At 38.2% G+C, this 19,258-nt stretch overlaps 1 protein-coding gene across 2 annotated transcripts in view; it reads right to left on the bottom strand.

Annotated features, from left to right (window-relative positions):
* The window catches only part of egr3 (early growth response 3), a 79,147-nt gene that overhangs the window by 12,335 nt on the left and 47,554 nt on the right, over positions 1-19,258 (bottom strand). For both annotated transcript variants that reach the window (XM_028457227.1, XM_028457226.1), the window contains 2 exons: positions 9,952-9,997; positions 8,768-8,881 (listed from right to left, as the gene is read on the bottom strand). The gene's annotated coding sequence lies outside the window, so the exon portion shown is untranslated. The remainder of the gene's footprint in view (positions 1-8,767; positions 8,882-9,951; positions 9,998-19,258) is intronic.

The following is a 19,258-nucleotide window of genomic DNA, read 5'->3' as shown; positions in this document are numbered from 1 at the left end:
AGGGCCTTTTGGTCTGTGCTCCAGTGGCAGATAATGCACCACCTCCGCATATTTCTAAAATCCTCAACATGGCTGCTTTACCCATAAAATGAAGCTGAAAACTTTATTCTCAGTACAAGTATACAGCTAAAAAAATAGTGTTGAAGATATCCTTAATACAAAAAACGGAAATACTTAATTTTTTTGCTTTAGTGTGATGTTTGCCAACATCCTCATGGAAAATGTCCCACTGAAGATCATTTTATTGTAGAAAAATGATCAAACAGAGTTGAAACCAGGCTCTGCTTGTAAGGCTATTAAACACATAATCCGGTCTCAAGCTGTGCAATCCTTGGGCTACATCCAAAATGAGGCAAATTCATCATATCTGTTGCTATCGCTCTGCTTGGTACCCTCCAAATGCCTAGACTTACATGTGACCTTAAAATAGGCTGCTGTGTGTTTGTAGTGCAGAGACATGTTTCCGCCTCTCCCATCTGCCGGCTCATGGAAAGGACAGATAGCGTGGGACCTGGGGCTGATGGTAAAGTCTTCCTGCCTCTCCTTTTGTTTCCACCTTGCTTTTACATCAGGGTATGGCAGGCAGATCAGGGTGGCAGTGAGGTGACACACAACTGCTACATTTAGTGATGTGGGCGGTGTCCCTGTTAAACCTCTTACTTTGTCTCAGAAATACTCTGAACCGAGAGATCCTGTTTTTTACAGCAGAGTCAGAGGAATCATATCAGGGGAAGATCGGCACTGAGATTTTCACTTTAGATTCATGAAAATAAAATGCTATAATGCCGCCCTTTTTCCACAGTAGGGAAACTTCACTGAGGCCAAAGGTCAGCCACAGAAAACAGCCTCTGGACAAGATCTATGTGTCTGCTCTGAGATGTGCACAGTGGAGAAGAGACCTGGCTGAATAAGGCTGTCTAACTCTTATTGCTTTATTGATGTCACAGGATATTCCTTTCTGCATTCAAAGACACACGTACAAATAAAAGTAACTATGGTTTCAATTACCAGCCTCCATTAATATTGATAACAAAAAAATGACATTTTAACAGCTTCTGAGTTGAAACTGCCTGACTGAACAATGCTTTATACTGTATTTATTATAACTCCATAACAATCACAATCAATTAAGACCCTTATTTTGGGGAAATATTCACTAGATTTGTGATTACTTAGATTAACTCTCTTCTATGCTTATTTTTTAACCCTGTCTCCTGTTAGTGAGAACAGAGTTTGAATGTATTGGAATGTAATCTTGTACTGTGCCTTGGATTATTCCACATCATACAAATGTATAGAAGTGCATTTTCAGTCTCTGAAATTATCATAGGTGTGAATATGTGTACTTGTGTTCAGCTCTGCATGTTAACCATCCATGTGTTAAAGGACTGGAGGCCTGTCCTTTTGTACCCTGCACTGTGCTCTAAGGATGCTACGAATAATAAAGTGCATTTGTGGTTATACAGTAAAAAAAGGACAAAAAAAAAAAAAAACCTGTTTGACCAGAGAGACAAGCTTTGATGTAAATTTTCTGTGTACAAAACAGGGGACGGGACTTGGATAAGCAAACTGCTTCTCTCGTCTCCTTTTTTGGCATGTACAAAAAAAAAAGAAAAAAAGAATAACAAAACTTCTGTGAATGCAACCATGTCGGAAATAAACTGAATAAATAAATAAATAAATAAATAAAAAATATGTCTTGAAAAAATATGAAATGTTGCTGTGTGTATATTTCATGTGCATTAGACTAGTTTTTCATATTTCATTCTTCAGAAACGTGTCATAGGGAGAGGCGGTTGAAAAAAAACATTTGTTCGTGCTCCATGTGCCCCTTTTTTAACTTTTACTTTGAGCCCCTGCCTCTTCAAAGGTCTCAGCATGGCCCAAGTTAGGATTACAGGCCTTTCTGTGGTATCTACCTTCTTGTGGAAGGAAGGTTTTCCTGACCCTGCAGGCTATGCCATACAGAGATTCAGAACTTGAAAAATGTTTCCTAAAACTATTTAAAAGCCTGATGTAAAATCAATGCATCAATCTGATGCATTGAAGGCAGAATGGCCACCCACAGTGAAAGCCAACAGGAAGCTATGAGTGCGAGAAATAGTCAACTCGGGCCAAAGATTGGCACATGGAATGTTCAAACCATGTGAAAGCCAAAAAACAGCTCAGACCTTCAAAGACATGAGAAAGTACCATCTGGACACACTGGGGGTAAGTGAGTGCTGAAGGACTGGCTCTGGACAAATTGTCAACAACAATATATTTGTTACCATCTACTCTGGCCATGATTACACAAACACCCATGATTTAGCCCTAATAATATCTAAAGAGAAAGTCAGGATTTTCACTGAGTAGGAACCTATAAGTCCTTGTTTAATTTTTTTTTCTGAATACTGAAACCTGACCATCCTACAGTGCTATGCAACAACCTTGAAACTAAGGTTGACTGTTATGAGCAGCTCTAATGCAATGTTCCCCAACAACAGAAGAGTAATGGGAACAAATGGATGCGGACTGGGTGATTGAAGGAACCATTCTTCTACACAAAACTATCCACAAAATCACCTGGGGAAACCAGAAAGACTCAATAACACAAGAGACATGGCAAAAAAATCCTTGAGTGCAAACGCCTAAAAGCCAAGAAGATGAATGCAAAATCACCAAGACTCCAGAGCCAGTTTCAGAAAGCTTTTAATGACAAAAACAAGGGTGTAAAGAGAGGTTCCAAAAAGAACAAGAAAGCCCTGTGTATGGACTAGCAAGAGATGCCACAAATGCTTCAGTAAAGGGAAACATAAGAACCCCCCAAAATCACAAGGCTCATGAGCGGAAATATCATCAAGCCCGCTGTCCCTGTTCTAGATAAATCAGGCAGGAATGAAACATAACAACAGGAAGTACCCCACTGGGTTGAGCATCGAGAAGTGCTAAATAGATCAGAGTCTGAGTGCGAATGATATTCTGAATATCGATGTTGGTGCCCCAACTGCAGAGAAGGTATTGAAGTCCATCAAAGCCATTAACGTCGGCAAAGCTGTAGGTATCATTTCAATTCATGCTAAAATGCTTAAAGCTGACGCTGTAACATCCACAAAGGCCCTCACCATTCAGACCATGTGAAATGGTGATAACATCCCCAAAGATTGGACAAAAAGCCTAGCTGTCAAAATCCCCAAAAAAGGAAACCTCAAGAAGTGTGAGATCTGGCATGTGATTATGCATCTTTTGTTCCACAACAAGATCATATATTGGCCATATGAACCGTCATAACACAATGGAAAAATGAAATGTTTCCTTGTTTGGCAATATCAATCAAAAATAAAAATGAAAGACCGCTTTTGACAGTATTGACCAAAAAATACTGTAAAAGATCCTACAGTCTTATGGAATGCCATACAAGATTGTGTCTGTCATTGAGAGGTTTTACAACCACACTGAATATGGTATCACACTTGCCAATACCATTACGGAGTAATAACCTGCAAAATTGTGAGTACTCCAGTCTATCACCCATTCTCTTATTGAACCTACCGGATTAAAAACAACAGGCTATTAATAACCCTGTTTAGCCAGCTTGAAGACTTCAAATTTGCTGACAACCTTGCTTTCCTGTCCACAAACATGAAACAGCTATAAGAAGTTGGGGATCGACTCACTAAGAATGCTTAAAAAAGGCCTCACTAAAAATACCACTAAAATTAAAGTGATGCCCATCAACACTAGCACATATTCATAAGCAATGATCTGCTTGAAGTCAATGATGACATTGTATACCTAAAAGGCTGATCAACCAAACAATTCTGCCCTAAAAGACATCTAACGCAGACTTGGAAAAGCCTGTACCACCGACACAAGACCTCCATAACATCTGGAAATCCAACACCTACAGCCTCAGAACCAAGACTCATACATAACACCTTAGTCAAGTCAGTTCTACTTTTCGGAGCTGAGTGCTGGCAAATAACTAAGTGGGATATGAGCAAAGTCAACTCCCATTACATCTGATGTGAAAGATCTGCCATGAATTCTATCCAAATAAAATAACAAACTAGAAACTTTAAGTTAAGACTTGCTGCCGAGACCTGATCCCAGAAATTAAATTTCATCTCCTAAAATGGCTTGGATAAACAACAGATTGCCAAAGACTGCGATAGATGAAGGAACACGATCAATGCCTTATGCCCCATAGGTGCTAAAGAGTAAAAAAATAAGTCATAACAGGGAATGCATGTCTGCATTCTATTTAAAAACACAAATTCTGGGTCAAAGCGAGTAACGAGAGCAATCCAGGTGTCACCTGCCATTCCGCCATGTGCACACATTGTTTCAATATCAAACTCATTATGTCAACGAGTGGGTGCAGTGACCTAAGAATGAAGTGTGGTCACTCGTGTTGATCTCAACACAGATTTTGATGTGGCAGATGAAGTGGCTGTAGCACCAAATAAAAGTGCATGCTATTCCGTGGACAGATAGTAAAGCACATCTATTGCTTGCAGTTTTTATTATGGATCTAATAAAACAATACAATCAGAATTTATTGATTCACCACTAACTACTGTATGAACCAAAGACCTCTTAACTCACAAACTGCCATTGACGTAAATATATGTAATTTCAAACCCAAACATTCACTGCCATTGACGTAAATATACGTCAATTGTGTTTTTCAACGGCGGTTGCTAGCAGACACTGCTATGGACCTCTCCAATGAATATCAGCCTTGTACTATGATGTAGTGACCAACTGGTGGTCACTACTACAGAGCAGTGCTACGAGAGAAGAAGGTGAAGCTCCCAGCAGCTCACACTCGAGCAGAACATACAGTATGTGGACCTCAGTGGACTATTGAGAGTGTCACGATTGTGAGAGAAAACAATCAACAACCCAGGCCTAACGGGTCGACTCAGCATGTCGGGAATAGGATAAAGTTGCGTGTGTGGAGACTGACGGGGGTGGGGGGTGACGGGAGACTTCGAGGAAGGCCAAAATACGGTAAGGGAACCATACAACTCTGACCCAGATAGCAGAATAATAATAATTTTGCCATCAAAAGCCTGGTCTCAGTGTTGTTTTTGTTGTTTTATAGCAGGAAACCAATGTTGAGGTGTCACTAAAGCAAAAAAAAAAAAAAAAGGCTCAAAGTCACTGTTTTTCAGAAAAAGCCTTTTTTCTCAGCTTTTTGTCAGAAACTGGCCTTTTGTGTGAAACTTACCTATATTAAATATTCAACTGTAGATTACGGATGAACGGAACAAGTTAGAAACAAAAAAAAAATGTCTGATGAAAGTAGAGAATCTATTCCTTTTCTCTCAGATTTTACATGGTCATAGTACAAAATATTCTGTGGGTCTTTAAAAATCAGTCAAAATGCTGTAAAATTGCTGGCAGTGAGGGGGGTAGCTGTTCTGAAAATGGCTGGCAGCCAATGAGTTAATAGTCATTTAACGGTCAAAAAAAGGTTGTATAGGTCTTGTTGATATGTTACTTTAAAGAAGTTAGGAAACAACCAATCAAATAAATGGCTAATAGCTTGTTAGTCTAAAACATATTTTCACTTTTTTGTTATTTATGTTCATTGACTATTAACTCCGCCAAGGAGGTAATCATTTCCCTAGCTGGATTACTTCAAAAGTGCATAAGGAATTTTGACAAAATTTTAACCAAAGATCGACCTTACGGAAGATGACGTTTGCACTCCGAGTGCTCTTCTTAATGATGTATTTTTTATTTTCATTGTTAAAATTTGAATTTAAAATAATAAAATTGGCTTTAATTTGTACCCTGCCCCCACCACCAAAGGCCTCTTTATTAATACTTTCTGCCTTTATTTTAATGATACTGTACATCACTAGTTTTATACCATAAGCCTATGAGCTGATAAAAAGTAGAGAACACATATAAACTTTTTCTTTAAACCTTAATGTAGAAAAACAAACAACAAAAGTCAAACCAGCCAAAATTCAGGATGTCAAGTCTTCCTCGAAGGCAGTAGACTCCTGGATAAAACTCAGGCCTGCTGTAGCAACCAAATCCTGGCTCTCTTGACTCTGCACAGCTCTGATTAATGGTTGAGGCAGTGGGTGGGTGGTAGACACGGATCTGCCCATTACCACAGTGCAACATTGCAAATGGCTTCAATTACTGTGGAGGGTGCTGAGCTGGCAGGAGAGGCAAGATGAGCAACATGTACGATCCAGCAGCGAACTGCTCTGCCGCCTATTCATTCACAGGATGTGATCATCACACAGATTCCCTCTCTTACAATTTACCACCAAAAAAAGGACAAAAAATGTGATTGTGATCATTTTGATTTAGTTTTTTCAGCCAGCGACTCATGTTGCACTTCTCCTCATCACAGTTTCTGCTTCAGATCAAGCCACAGTAGCAGTTAAGGTTCAAGTCAAAAGACTTGGACTGCATGTGTGAACAGTGCACGTACACACGAATGTGTAGGCTGAAACAACACTAGAATGACTCTTGTGAGGCTTCAGGCTTTCCCTCTCAGCATTGTAACACTGTTTTCCTTGACAAACTGACTCGTCGGCACAAAACAGTAGCAGGACATATTAAAGACCTGCCAAGTGGCTGACAAGTATCATGAGGGCCTGTACTCCCACGCCTGCCCCCCCCCACACCCTGGCAGCCTTCAGTCAGGGACTGCCTTCCTGAGCCAGAGCATTGGGGATTCCCTCTGATCACGCCCCTGTGCCCCGTGCCAAGAGCATCGCCCCCCTGTAGCTCCTCATTTAACAAACCAGCTGTCTCCATCAGTTCACGGACATACATTCATAACCTTAACACAGGAGGCCCAGCAGACTGCCATGATTCCTCACAACAACCAGGCCCCGCCTCTAATTGTTCATCCCCTTTATTGCTAAAGTGATGGTCAGAGATGAAAAGAAAAAAGACAACAAATTTGAGGTAAAATTGAGTCAACGACTGCGTTGCTGGAAGTGGAAAACGATCATTAGGAGTCTGCCCACCCACGGCTGAATGCTCTCCCTTTGCAAATCACATCAATTAATGTCATGGGCTATGAAAAATGCTCTCTGTGTCATACCACACGGAGGGAGGACAGCCGCTAATAAGTGAACATACTTAACGGGGGAGGTGGGGAGACTTGGGATTCCCTCTGCTCGTCTGCTTTGTGCATGAATACCTCACTCATAGCAGTGTGGAGGCCACTCGTGACGCAGCAGGTACAATAATAAATTCAGCCAAAACTAATAATGACTGTAAAGTGTATTCATAAAAAAAACTTGGCTTCATTTTCACCTTGGTATTGAATGTTAATTTCTATTCCAGTCTATAGGAGGTTAGGAGGTCTTTTTAAAAGAAAACTGAACACCAGCTATAAAATCATTTAAAAATGTAATTTCCTCTGAATGGAGATAAGTTAGCAGGAAATGTTACAGCCGGAGCTTAAATCATCAGGCAGTTTAAGGATGGGTGGATCCACTCATTTCAATTGGTTTACAATAAATGAAAAACTAAGCTAGGAGCAGATAATTAGTGTGCTCCACTTTAATGTGCAAAAACAACAACTAAAATATTGAAAATAGCAACCTATTATTCATGTTATTACTTCTTTAGCCTAACCAGCTGTGACATAATGAATATAGAAACAATAAAAAGAGTTGATCTCAGACTCCCCCAATGCGAGTCGAATTCATAAAATACAAAGTGCAACTCTTTTTGACAGTTTTTCCACCTTAAATTTCAACATCAAACACACCTCAGCCTAATGTGCGTGGATTGTTTGCTGACAAAGCTGTCAAAATCTAAAACACTCAAGAATGGCAGCTCCCCTTAATCATGGCCACAGCGCTTGAAGTCTGAAACCGCCCTGATTTCCCCTTAAATCACAGACTGTGGCCCCAACAGAACAGAACAGACAGATAGACACGCCTCCTGCAAGGTGCTGCATCGTGCATCCACAACCCCAGGGGACCAAAAGTAACACAAAGTAAACACCAATCAAGAACTAAACAAGACAAACATTTTACTTTTGAGAAAAACTTACAGAAACGAGGGACATTTTTTATCATCAGCAGTCATTGAAGATTTGAAGAGTTTTAGTTTGCTGGAGGTGTTGATGGGAGTCAGTACTACTTGTCTTGTCCTTTCAGGTGTTATCACTGCAGCAAACTTAATCATGATCCATTGTTAAATTCTCAATTCCTAAAGCAGTTGCAGAAAAAGCAAACGTCCACCAACTGCCAAATATTCTCTTTGCCAGATTTTGGCAGTTATCAATCAATGATCCTGATCATGTTACCATGGTCATTCATACTTTTGTAAAAAAAAAATATATAGAGATATTCATTTTTGGCATTTCGCCAATGATGAGACATATTTAAGTACTTTTGACGTAATCCTGCTAACAAACAAACAAAAAAATTCATAAACGGTGAAAACATTACTTAATTGGTAATATTTATATTTAACCAAATGTAAGCAATGTCTAAAGGCTTTAAAATCTTAAAAAATGTTCATTCTTCATTTAACATAATGGATTTTGATGTGGCCAAATGAACACTGCAATATGTATGTGTGTGTGTGTGTGTGTGTGTGTGTGTGTGTGTGTGTGTGTGTGTGTGTGTGGGTTTTCCTAATCTCAAACCAGCAAAAAACCTATGTTATAAAAATTAAAACTGTTTTTTTCTTTTCTTTTGCTGATTCAACAACTGTTGGTTGGGTTATGATGGATGATACTGCAAAGACCAGCAGTGTTGCAGACAAATGGTGCGGGTGGAGCCATTACCCCGGGATAGCTCCTCTTCTGTGAGTGACACTTTCAGGTTTAAATCTTGCTCAAACAACATGAACTGGTAGCGGTGAAAACCAGTGCCCTTTGGTGGGGTGGGAGGATGATAATCTGTGCAGAAAAACAGACAACTAATCAGTGGGGATAAACGAGTGAATGAATAAATGAATTCATCCATCCTTCTTCAAATTTAGATATACAACTAACATAAAACTAAGCAAGATTCTGAACTTTATGAGCAACAAAAATAGTGTTGGATCTCCTTAACTACAAGACTGCAGTAGAAATATTGTCTCCATGTGTGTACTACGGTATTTAAATCCAAACGAAGAATGACTATAGAGCGATAGAAGTTAGAGCACAATATTAAAGGTCAATTATCAAACTCCCAGGTAAGGACAGTTTAATTATTCTGCATGATAGAAAACAGTGATCAGCTGTTAAAAAATTTCAATGTAAAAAAAACTGCATATGTGTATTACTTCATGTCTGCAGTGACAGGAAATAAAAGGAAATCAAGGAATAAAAAAGCTCATTGGAAGCTGGTTCATGTTGGAGATAAGTAAACTCATTGCAGATGAAGGATCTGATAATAAGAAGGTACAACAATGCTTAATGCATGTGTTAATATGATAGTTATTGAGAGCAGGGGTTAATAACTAGTGGGTTGGGACCCAAAAGTTAATCTCTGAGTTGTTCATATTGGATCAAGGGCATTTGCCAGGGTACAATGGATTCTGCTTTTAATTTGAATAGCATTTTTTCATGTTTTATGCTTCAGCAGTGGGTGGGTTTAACAGTAAGTGGATAACTGATTTTCATTTATGAAAAATACTGGGGAAACAACTTTTTATTTGTAATATGCTTTGTTGGTATTTTCAATATAAGCTACATGCATTAAGTCTATGGCAATAGACTTAATGTATATTTATTTAATGTAAATTTAATATTTAATAAATATTAAATATACTTTATTAAATTGCATTTCATTTTCAATGAACAAATTTAACAAAAACATTTTTAAATTTGGGCCATGGCTTGATGTTGAAAGGGTGATTTCCAAATTTGTTGAGAATCATTGGTTTACACGACAGTGTGCATGTGGTTGTGTTGTTTTGGAATAATTGTGTAAGAAATATTATATCATAGCTGTACAAAATAGAACAAAAAACTCCACTTACCAGTAAGGGTCTTTCCTCTTATTTGTCCTTTTCGGAGAGATTTACCCTGTAAAAAACAAAACAAAACAAACAAAAAAAAAAAAGTTTTTAATGGATTTTGGGGCTCACTCAGAGACCGCGGATGTATTTAGAAAAATAAATTAATAATTACAACATCAGACTACTCTTCCCATACATATTTTTTTTTGTGCAACAAAATGCTACATTCACTTGGTTTAGGAGTCGTTCCTTTGCAAGAGACGCAGGATGCAATATAACAGAAGGCCTGAGATTTCTGCAGCTATAGATTCAAGACAAAGGATCAACTACAATATGTAGAGAAAGATGTTAGTAATTTAGTATAAATGTTACATGTTAAATAATTACATGTTTCAAAGATTGATAACGTCTGCAACAAAGACACAAGTAAGTCAAATCACTTGTGTTCAAAACAGACATTAAGACGTACCTATGAGCCAATAGGTTAAGCCCAATGTGTTTGGCAGTAGTGTTTCAAATGCAGATCACATTTTTTGTTAGCTCTGTGTAGAAAACTAGAGAAACTCCCAAACTTCAGGGTACTTTCTGTAAGAGCCGCAAGTAAATATATTGGTATATTAATATCTACCGACATTAGACAGTTCCCAGACAAAAGACACTGCCTAACTAAATTAAACCACGTGAAGCATTTCCAATATCCCATATTATAATTGTATATTAATCTGTTGCCTAGAAACAAAGATCAGGGAACCTGAAGTGAAGATATTTTTTTTCCACTGTATGTTTGTCTGGTTAAAACCACCTCATCCTCAGGAAGCACACAGTCTGGCACTTCATACTGTAAATTGCACACAGGCATGTTTGTTTAATAGACTCGGCTATTTAACGCAGGATGGCTGCATCCTTGAGTGGGTGGAAAAGGACTAAATATGTTGTCTGTGAAATGGCCCAAAACCCACTTGAGGTAAGCGTGGAAGTCCCCGCCACAGAGTATGTGCTCTCAGCACCTATTTATGTCCTGCTTCTCTGCACACAGGCTCCCTCCACAGGTGGAGAAAGGTAGTGTGTGAACAGGCAGAAAACTTGGACAAAAGACAGGCAGGACATTGTCTCCATGTCTAATAGTTTCGGGGAGGCATTTCTAATTTTTTAAGATCATATTAAGATGGAAAAACCTAAACATCACTAACAGTTTGCTTGTGTCTTCTTTATCAACTCAAATCAAGCTTTATTTATACAGCACATTTCATGCACGAGGCTACACAATGTGTTTCACAGTCAAAGACAAGTCACCTGAATGATCACTTACAAATCGAAAATACAATACACAAATTCAGAACAAAAGCATGTACATAGAATTTATCCACATTAAGTAGATCACACAACATACACACAAACAAACACACACTGAAAGCAGGCATCAAAATCAGACCTTCAAGTGATGCAAAAAGTAGATTTTTTTCAATTTGCTTTTAAAAGTGTTTAATGTAGGAGACCCTCTCAGATCTGCAGGAAGGGCATTCCATTTACTCGGAGCGTAAAAACAGAAAGCAGCCTCCCCTGCCTTGGACAGTAAATGTGAAACAGTTGTAGACGTAGACTGTAAACCTGAGAGTTCTATCTGGTGTACAACTCATTAGTATGTATGTATGTCATGTATTGAGAAGCAAGGCCATTAAAATCAATCCTTCTTTACTAGTTGCCTGGAAAAGTGCATGCACAGTCTGGATCAAAACATACACCTGAGTTTTCTTATTTTATTAATTCAATTTCAATTCAATTACATTTATATAGCGCTAATTACAACCAGTGTTTGGAATAATGGCGTTTAAAATAATGGCGTTAGGTAACTGCATTTTTTTTTTCAGTAACGGGGTAATCTAACTAATTACTTTTTACGCCGTTACAATGCAGTTAACGTTACTAAATGTTAAATGCAGAGCGTTACATGCATTGATTGAATAAACTGTTATCCGAAAACACCCCTGCTACATAGTAGTGAGGAGGTGGGTTAAAAACAAGGTGAGCGACTATGATTGGCTAAGGCGGCGTCATGTTTCATGGTAGCCAATCAGAGCCAGTGTTTTTACACGTGTGTCATTTTTCAGCATCACTCTGGGCCAAGATATTCCTGATTTTAGAGATATTACGGAGGTGGAAGAAGGCTGTCCTTGAGATTTACTTAATATGAGAGTTAAAAGATAAGTCAGTATCAAAGATAACACCTACATTTTTTACTGTGGTGCTGGGTGACATAATAATGCCATCCAGAGACACTATTTGCTCTGATATCTTATCTCTGAGGTGTATTGAACAAAACACATTAGCTTTGTTTCTAATTGTTAGAACTTTATCAGTAAAGAAGTTGATGATGTTATCACTGCTAAGGTTGACAGGAATAGAAGGTTCAACAGAGCTGTGGCTTTTGGTGAGCCTGGCTAGTGTTGAATAATAACTGAGGATTATTCTTGTTTTCCTCTAATAAAGTTGAGTAATAGGAAGTTCTAGCTTTGCAAAGAGCTTTTTTTTATAAGCTAACAAACTCTTTCTCCAGGAAAAATGAACTTCTATCTTGTTTGAAGAGAGCCACTTCCATTCCAAATTTCACAACGCCTGTTTTGAAAGATCCAATTCAAAATTATACCAGGGAATGACCCTCTTATGACATAACGTCTTCTTTTTAAACGGAGCAACAGCATCCAGAGCTGTGTGCAGTGACAACATTGCACTGTTGACAAGATCATCTATTTTCTTTGTCGTAAGACATCGATAGCTACTCTCTGTTGAGGTATCATGTGGATCAGAGGTAAGCAGTGATGGAACTAAATCTTTAAATCTAGCTACAGCTTTTTCAGACAGTGATCTACTATCGTGCATTCTTCTCCCAGAGTTTAAGGAAGCTGATTTTCTAAATTCAAAGGATAACAAAAAAATTATCTGACAGAATAGGATTTGAGGATATATTGTCAGGTGATCAATATCTAAACCATATGTTCGAACAAGGTCCAGGGCATGATTAAGATAATGAGCTTGGTTTGTTTACATTTTGTGTAAAGCCGATTGAATCTAATAGTGAGGTAAATCCTTTATTTAGGCTGTTTTTTTCATCATCAACATGAATGTTAACGTTAGAATAACAGGATTAGTTACCATGTTTATCATGTCACTTGAGGTCTTATCACCAAAAAGGAAGGTTGAAGTAATTTTGCAGAGTTTGATCTATAATAGCGCCACAGGTGCAACACAAAAAATGTGGCTTGGAAATAATCATAATGCACACCATAATGCCAGCTTAAACCCACAGTCTTACAATCTGTAAAACTGCATAAAAAGTGGCTGTCAAGCAGATGCACTTCTTAACCAAAATATTTTCCCTCTCTCTGCACTGACAATTTTTGCAGTAGTAAAACATGTGTTCTCTATTGTCTGTCTTCTTATCTGTAATCCTCTAACTGCTGTTTGTGATGCTCAGCAGTAAGCATTGGTTGTGTTTACACTGACTGGTGAAACTCAGAAGATTAGTCTCAACTGTGAGAGTCCTCATCTAGAGATCAGTGCGAAAAAAAAGAGCTTTATTTAGAAATAGAAATAGCAAGAGTCCTGCAGCCTGCGGGATCCAAACCCATCACCATAGCAACAGTTAGTCAACATTTCTGCATGCAACACTTTCCCATATCATTAAGCCTGGATCCAGTGCATCGCTCTTAGCACCCTTTGCCCTGTTAATTTCATTTTAAAACATACAATACAAACAAGAGAAAATTAATTCAATGCCGGAGTTTAACCACATAGAAAAAGACAAGTCAATGATATGCAGAGTGAACATACAATCAGTAGTCAAACACAGTTGAGTGCGTGTAATGGTTGATCTGTTGCACAGCAGAGCTGGTATCATGGGGCAGGGCGGCACTCAGATCACTGAATGTAAACGTTGACTGTTGGTCAGGAGGACTCGCTCACACTAATTTACAGGACATTCTCACATTGTTGGAGGCCTCCCTGTGGGACTTGGTTGTGGGGGTGTGACACAGTGTGAGGCGCTCAGGCCACTCAGTGATTGACAGCCACTTGCTGCGTTAATTATGTTTATTAAGATGGGTTCAGCATACAGGTTTAGTACGTATGTGTATTTTTTTTTTTTTTTTGACATGTTGATGACTAACACTGAGATGTGTGAGCGCTGAAGACTGAGAAGACAATTTAAATACAATAACATGTCTGGTTTATATTCATCTTACTTTTCAACAATTAAATACCTTTATCTTTAGTAAAATGTGATTTATATGACGTATTAGTGACAGAAAAAAAAACTGTCTGTACAATTTGATACAGTCTTTGTATATGGAGATAGCATAATGTCCCTTTTCAAATGTGTGTGGTTTTTGTTTTGTATGGAAGATTAATGCTTATGATTTTAAAAGAAAATGCATTTTTTATTGATTTATCCTGTTTTAGTGAAATGTAATAAAAACTAATTTTTGAAATGAACAATAAAGAGTGAAACCCTTTCTGTTATGAGTTTCGATATGTTCAGTATCAAGTTGAATCTAAATTTTCAATCATGGATTCAACGCTAGATTACATCAGAGCAATGTCAAAGAACACAATAGTTTGTGACATAGCTATGTAGCCAATATTGACACATACACAGACCAAGAGCTAAAACCCATTTTAGTAAAAAAAAAAAAAAAAAGGGTAAATAAAACTAAAAACTGTCATGTCAAAAAATCAAATTTTTACCGTAGCCCACTATAATTACCTTTCATCCTAAAAAACCCCCAAAAAACTTAAGAAACCAAGTACTAAATATTAGGTTTTCTTATTGATAATATATTGATGCTAATTATCTACAACATTATCTCCAAATATTTCAAGGATTAGAACACAACACTTCAGTCTCACATTAATAAGACCCTGGGTTTGACTTTTAGATTGGAGATTGTTCTCCCCATGCTTGCACTATGGTTTTCCTCCCATTTTGAAGAAGTATGTTAATCTCTTGGTTATATGTCCAGAATGTACTTTGCCTTATACCTTGTTTGAACTGAAACAGGCAACCGCAGACCCCCTGTACAGGATAAGTATGTATAGAAGAGGAATAAATCGATGACTCAGCAGTTGACTGAATTAAATCAATTGTGACACCAGCTTGAATTCTTAGGCCAATTCTTAAAAACAGATCGGTGTAACGGAAGATGGGATACAACCACAATTAAACAAACTCGAGCTTGTATACCAAGCTCTAGTCTCTGCTCCACCAGCACTGCAACAGACACCTTTCAAATCAAAAGCCTGTGGTCCAAACACAACAGACATTCATGGGGCTCAGAGGGAGTTTTATACAGGGGATACCGTTAAGGACAACCCCCAAAAAGAGCTGCGTGAACCTAAGATACACAAATCCATTACCAAAAATGATTACACACCTATTAATGCCTTCTCACCAGGTTTAAACTAATAAATCCCACAAACTACATCTCACTTTGTCCGCGCTATACCCAGGAGCCAGTTCTGTTTAAAGGAAGAAAATGTGGGTTTTGCGTAACCTCGCACAGTGTTGGGAATCAGCCATTCTTCCTCTCTCATGTTCACTGTGGCATTGCCTGCCTTCATGTTTCACTGACTACTTCAACCTCTGACTCAAAGACGAAAAAAGATCTGAACAACCTACACAACATGAGCAATGAATAATTTTAACAATATTGAGAGAAGCAATGCAGTTGATCTCCCCCCCCCCCGGGTTACATTTGAACACGACACCTAAACCACCAACGTTTGCTGTAAGAAATCTGTTTCTCTGTTTGAAGTAAAACAAAACCATCACTGATGTGAAACAATAATTCTTTCAGAGATAGGCAAACCACAAACCACGCGTACAGTCTTTGCAATCTACGACTCCATCGCAATCAATATAACAAGCATTGCAGCATTTAAGTAGCTTTGAACAACTACAGGTCAAAGGGGTCAACTTCCTCACTATATGAATGTGAGTGTTTTTTCATACATGGATAATGAACTTCTCTCAGTCTCGGGGCTGCAGTTGAGCAGTTTGTTTGGATAAAGTGGCGAAAAACTTCTGCCAGGAATCCTCCGAAAAGAACCACTAGGTAGGAGTCCACAAGGAGGTGGTGAGTGGGTGCAGGGGAGCATTTTCAGCAGGAATACCCACTTGCCTAACAGCCATCCCCTTCACCGTGTGGGTGAGTGCTTCCCTTTGTCAGCAAGAGTTAGTCATGCAACTCCTTGTGTATCCACAACACCCTCCTCCCTTGCACACCCTGTAAACCCACACCTACGACAATCAGCACCCACATCTTTCTAATGCAGTTTTGAGAGCATCATTCTCCCTTTCCCTTGCAGTCAGGCTAACAGACGGGGAGAGAGAGCATGACAGATGGTGTTCACAGCTCTATTTCTGAGGCTGGACTTGTACTGCCACAGCCAACCCTCCCCCCATGCCTATTCCACTCAAGCCAAGTGCTCATGACTACCTCCCTCATCTTCGCTTTAGTAATCAGCCCATTCATTTTCAGGGTAATTGTGAATTAAAAGCCTGCGTTTCAAAGAGAACCTTTCAAAGAGAACCTAGGTTGCAGGTTAAACACTGTTTTCAGCCTAAAGTGGACAAAAGACTTGCATCACTGCTCAAATATGGGAATTTATTATCTTAAAGGATCAATGTTCTCAAGCATAGTGTGTTTTATTTGATTGACTTTACTATTGTAGTTCATAAACTCAAAGAATAGTTTTTCTGCTATTCCCCCAATCTATAATCAGTCCATCTACTGCCTGGCAGAGAGTCTGAGAGTCACCGGTTCATCACAATCCACTACAAAATTGAAATTTCAAGGAGTTCATCAACAACAAAGTTGGGAATGTGAAACTTGGTTGTTATTCATATATCGATCATGTAAGTTTTGTTTGCATGCATGAAAATTGATCTGCATGTTTGTTTTAATTTACAATATAATGCAGAAAATATTGTTCTTTCTTGCAGTCCTTGAAGGTTTTGGTCATAAACAAGGATATAGGAAAAATTAGACACACTGCCAATGTTTCCCAAATAATGAAGTAAAGTGGAGCACTAATAATGACAAACCAATAGCAACTAATAAGCTCTGGTCTTATAGGTTAGAATTGAAATGCCTGAATGTATTTAAGCTTTAAGTCTGTAAAGCTGTTTTTAGTTTTTTTTTTTAGAATATTTCATTCTTTGTGCTCTTGAGCCGTCAGGTGCAAGTCAGAGTACAGGAGGGTCTTATGGCACGGCTACAGAAAACCATGCACATGTACTTAAATTAATCAAGGGTATCAGCCAATCACATGGCAGCAACTATAAAAGAGCAGACAGTCATGAGTTTTTGTTTATAGGGTTGGAGACTGCTCTAAACAGTTGAAGATAATAAGGTAACAATTAGGCATTTGATGTGATAAGGTCACATCACTGACCCTTTATAAACATAGTAACACTTCTTTATTCACTACTTCTGGCAGCACAACACACCTCGACACTGGGATTAAAACATGAAGATGAGCTGATTGTATCCCAATCACCCACCCAAGTCATCAGATCTCAATTAAATAATAGCATCACCACATTTCTAAAGAAAAGGGGTTTCACATTGTAATGTGTACCAAAAAAAGTGAAAAGTAAATGTACACTGATGACTAGAGACGTCCTGATTCAACTTTTTCACTTCCGATACAAAACCGATATTGCAGTCTTGCGTATTGTCTGATACCGATATCAAATTGATACGATATCAGCACAAATTATACAGATCTTTATTACTTATTTTGTAGTGTGGAATGTTATAAAAGGCTTGATCAAGTGATGTCACTCAAACAGAGAACAATAATCAGCAACAGTACGTATGAGAAAAACTGACCCATTTATGTTTAACCAATTGGTTATATCATTTTAACCTTCAATAAACAAAATCCAATATTCGTTTTCTGGCTGATATCGGACCGACATCCGATATCAATATCGAATTGGGACACCCTGGCAGACAGACTCTGCGGTCACAGAAATCTGCATTTGTTGGTGTCACACCTTTAAAAACCCTTAGAAAGTGTGAAAATATTTCATATTTACATTTTTAAAGCTGCTACCCCCGATATTTTTTAATTTTATTATATAAGATCATAGTGTATGCCTCATACATCAATGAATCAAACATAATTTAATCCAAAAAGAAAGGAAAAAGGTTTGTTCAATCACACTTTATTATTTGAAGGGTGACATTACGCTGTCATTTTTACAACATGACACCTGTCATTAGCTTAAATAAGCTATCATTTAGTGTCGTTCGCTAAATTATGACACCTTTGGAGCTATGTTGGCATTTTTTGAGGTAGGTGGATAAATCTGGTAAGGTTAGAGGTTAGGGTAATGAAGGGTTAGGATTAGGGTAATGAATGAGGCTAAATGAGAGCCTTCATGACACCTTATTCATGCTAATGACAGGTGTCATGTCATAATAATGACAGCGTAATGTCAGCCTTATGTACAAAACTTCAAGTGAAGTGTTACCGTTTGTTTTCATCTCCACTGTAAACAATCCAGTGATGCTGACATTTTCGTGCATTGCTGTGTTGAGTGGCAATGCAACACAACACAAGAAGAGGTTAACAAATGGGGCTTGTGTCTAGAGTCTGAAATATTTTTTAGATTCCTACCAAAGAAAATGAACAAAATTAATGGTGATTGAAAGAACTGCCTCTTGATATGCATTTTACGACATCTTTACAGCAACTTTGCTCCCAAGCTAATTGTTTGACTATAATGGTTTCTGTTCATTTGAACCCGTTTTCCACAAAGGTAACAATAGTGCTCAAAAAAGCCACCACATTATAAAGTGTCCACAGCATTGAGATACAGGTATAAGGCCATCAATATTGAAATTTTCATTAGTTTTACTGGTTAAATTAACACTTGAAAAAATGAAAATGTATAAACTTCATTAAATAAAATAAACCACAAATAGCACTTGTGTGGCGATACAAATGATTTATCAAATTAAATAAGCTGCAACACCTACTTTATAAAAAGGACATAATTGTTACCCTTCCTGAATAAAACTGGTGAACCTAACAGGCCAGATGACTGGTGGACAGACCTAATGGGGATCCGTTGAGCGAGGTGGGATGGCTTTACCAGGAGAGGGTCGCATTCAGTGGGGGAGTCAGCCCTGATCTGCTTCAGTGCACCAACAAATTAACCCACTTAACAATAACGTGCTGGACTAATGGCTTCAGCAGAAGAACTCATTTGGTTTTGGTAATGAACCTGAGTTGGAAACATAAACAGTCCAGTTATTAAGTG

Source organism: Gouania willdenowi, chromosome 9 (assembly GCF_900634775.1).
Source record: "Gouania willdenowi chromosome 9, fGouWil2.1, whole genome shotgun sequence".
NCBI lineage: Eukaryota > Metazoa > Chordata > Actinopteri > Blenniiformes > Gobiesocidae > Gouania > Gouania willdenowi.
This window is presented reverse-complemented; position numbering and strand designations above follow the sequence as displayed.